The sequence below is a fragment of the Bos taurus genome, chromosome 26 (genome assembly GCF_002263795.3).
Source record: "Bos taurus isolate L1 Dominette 01449 registration number 42190680 breed Hereford chromosome 26, ARS-UCD2.0, whole genome shotgun sequence".
NCBI classification, from domain to species: Eukaryota; Metazoa; Chordata; class Mammalia; order Artiodactyla; family Bovidae; genus Bos; species Bos taurus.
Window position 1 is genome coordinate 51,678,595 of NC_037353.1, and position 3,236 is coordinate 51,681,830.

Here is a 3,236-nt window from a genome sequence, read left to right on the forward strand (position 1 = left end):
ATTGAGATGTCTTGCACTTTTGTCAAGATCAGCCGGTCATATTGTTGTGAGTCTTTTCTGGTCTCTCTTTTCGTTCCACTGAGCTACGTGTGTGACCTCTCACCAGTATTACACACTTTCTTAATCGTGTGCAATTTAGGGTAAGTAAATCCAGCAGTATATCTGCCAATTTATTCTTTCTCCAAAAAATGCTTTGTCTATTATGCTTCCTTTGCCTTCCGTATAAACTTTAGAAAAAGCATCTGCGTGTATTTTTAAAAAATTCCTGCTGTGAATTTGCTTGGGATTGTGTTAACTTTACAAATGAGTTTGGGGGAGAATTAAATCTCATACAAGTCGAGTGTTCCAATCCATGAACGTGGTATGCCTTTCCATTTATTTAGATTCTTATATCTTTCACTTTTGTTACACTTACGCCTACATGTTTCATGGTTCAAACTATAGTAAAATGACATTATTAAATTTTTTTTTCTTTTCTAAATATTCATTGCTAGTATATAGAAAAATAGTTGATTTTTATATGTTGACCTTTATTCTGTGGGTGTTTCATAACTCATGTATGATTCCAGAACTTCTGTAGTTCTTTGGGGTTTTCTGCATAGACGATAATGTTATCTGTACACAGGGCAATGTTTTTCTTCATTTGTATTCTATGGCTTTTTACTTCATTTTTGTTTTCTTACTGCACTGACTGTGACTCAGAAGGGTGTGGAACAGGAATGGTGAAAGAAAGGAAGATGCTCTTGCCTTGTCCCCAATATTATCAGAAAAGCAGTCAGCCTTTGGCCATTAAGTGGTGATGCTATTCATATTGAATGTGATGCTTTTAGAAAAAAGTTTTGTTTTTGTTTTTTGTCAGTGCTGTTTATCAGGATAAGAAGGTTTTTTTCCCTCCCTCTGGAGAAAGAAGATTGTCAAATTTTGTAAATGTTTTTCTTGCTTCAGCCTGCACGATCATGTGTTTTTTTGTCTCAGTCTATTAAGGCTGGTGGATCCATTGACTAACTCACAAAAGTGCACCGACCTTGCATTCTCAGAACAAACCCTGGTTGACTTGTGACGTGTTACTCTTTTAAGGGATTGCTGAATCCAAACTGCGGGAGTCCAGCCCAGAACAGGAAGAAACAAGCCAGGAGGTTGGCTGCGGTTACTTCCCTTTGACTTTCGATTTCTGGCTCCAGTCTTCGCTGTTTCTTGATTTCAGTGTCCCCAGACAGCTGCCTATGCTTTCTGCCGGGTGTTTTTACTTGTAGTCAGGGGGCGAGATGGGTGTAGTGTGTTAACTTCATCTTAACCAGAATTAGAAGCTTCTCATTTTTTCATCAGTTTTAAAATTGCCTCATTTACCGATTTTGTTTATAACTCAAATGCATTGACCAAATTAAAAAAAAAAAATTGCTTTTGACCAAACACTGTGGAAAAGTGTGAGCATCTCTACTCAATGTCATCGCCTGGGCCCCCCTGCCTCCAGCTTTCCCTGAACTAGCAGTCAGAAGCAGGGGCTCTCCTGGGGCACCCTCACCGGCCCACTTGGGGTCAGAGGGCCTTGGACGAGGCTGTCCTTTGCACTGGGGATGCTATGGTTGCCCGAGACAGGCTTTGAGGCTCAGCACACGTTTGTGGCCTGACTTCTTGCTGTCATCATGGTTTCTGGCACGCCTGGCCCCCTGACCCTGTTCCTGTTGGCTTCCTTTTTCTAACACTGTTGAGCAGCTCAGAGTGCCGTGCTAACACTCTTTCTGCACGATGGATGAGCTCCAGAGACATGGGTGCCTGGCCTTGTTACCACCAGAGGAGGCTCCCCGGGCTTCTAACAGGAGTGGAATCAACCTCGGGGGTTCAATTACCAAGTGTCATTGTAAATTCTCTCTCAGCTGCCATCTGCCTGCAAAGGCCGATCCTCTCATTAGGGAGATCTGAGTCCCAGGCAAGCTGCCTGGGAGCCCTGCAGGCAGAGCTGGGGATGAGGACTCCCCCACGGACTGGCCGATGCAGCGTGGGACCAGGGTTTGGGCCAGGACGGTGGGCCTCGAGTGGCAGTAGGCCAGACGTGCCGTGAGGGTCCATCTCCAGGCTGGCTGGCCCCCTTTCCTCTCCTCCCTCAGAGTCCCAGGACCAGGCCTGAGGCCAGCTGTGAGGGTTAGGGAGCCTTAAGTGACTCTGGGTCACTTACTGCAGCTGCGTGTCCTGGGTGGTCTTGGGAGCAGCCAGCCGTCACTCGGCTCGTGGCTGATGGGCTCTGCACCCGGCTTTCTCCCGAAGCTGCCCTTCTGTTATGGTGCTTCCTGACAGAAGCACCATCTAGGGCCTGAGAAGATGGTCTGACTGTTGTTGTAGCCACGCGTTCCGGGAAACAAACCTCATGCAGAAGGACGATGCAGATAGCGGAGTGCAGTTTACGACACCAGCGGGCCAGGCAGAGTCTCCTTTTAGCTAAGGACCCCGACCAGTTTTTGTGAAAACCTTATATACCCTAGACATACGTGCCCAAATCCACCTCCACAATTCCTTGAAACTAGTCTGAACAAAGGAAAAGAAAGATACAATCAAAGTTAACTGTGATCATATGCCTTAAGCCTAGGTAGTTAACGCTGGACAATTATCAATAGGCCTGTGGTCACACCCCAATAAGCATAATAGAATGTATGATTCTATTCGGTTCCGCAGATAATTAGGGTATTCTTTTAGGCAACAGAGAGTCTAGGTATGAGCCCTGGGGCTCTTCCATGGGTTGGGCGGTGTCTGGTTTTCCAGTTGGTATGTCGTTTCTATAGGTACTGGGCACAGAGCTCCAAGCCCACAGTCCATGCCAGGATGGAGTCCTGCTTTCAAGACGGAGCCTGTTCTGTTTCCCCCTTCACTGTGTCAGAACCAGCGTCACTGTGGGGAGTGGCGCATGTGGGTTCCTGCTCCCTGCCCCCCGCCCCCCAGACAGGCAGGGGGATGTGAGGCCACAGGGCTGGCATTTTCAGCGTCCGGAGATGCTGTGCACTCCCCGGGGTGGCCCTCAGGCTCAGCCGCAGATCAACAAGCACCTCACAATGTAAGGACGCCGTCATCTCGTCACATCTCCCGCTAGACACCGCCTCTATTGCTCCAGGGGGCCTCCCCGACTCCAGCGCCCTGCACCCCAAGCCCTCCAGTGGTCTCTGAGGCAGAAAGGCCACCCTCACCCCTCACTCTAAGCCCCCTGGTTGTTCAGCTTCCTGACTCGGGACAGACCCCTGGCTTGTCCC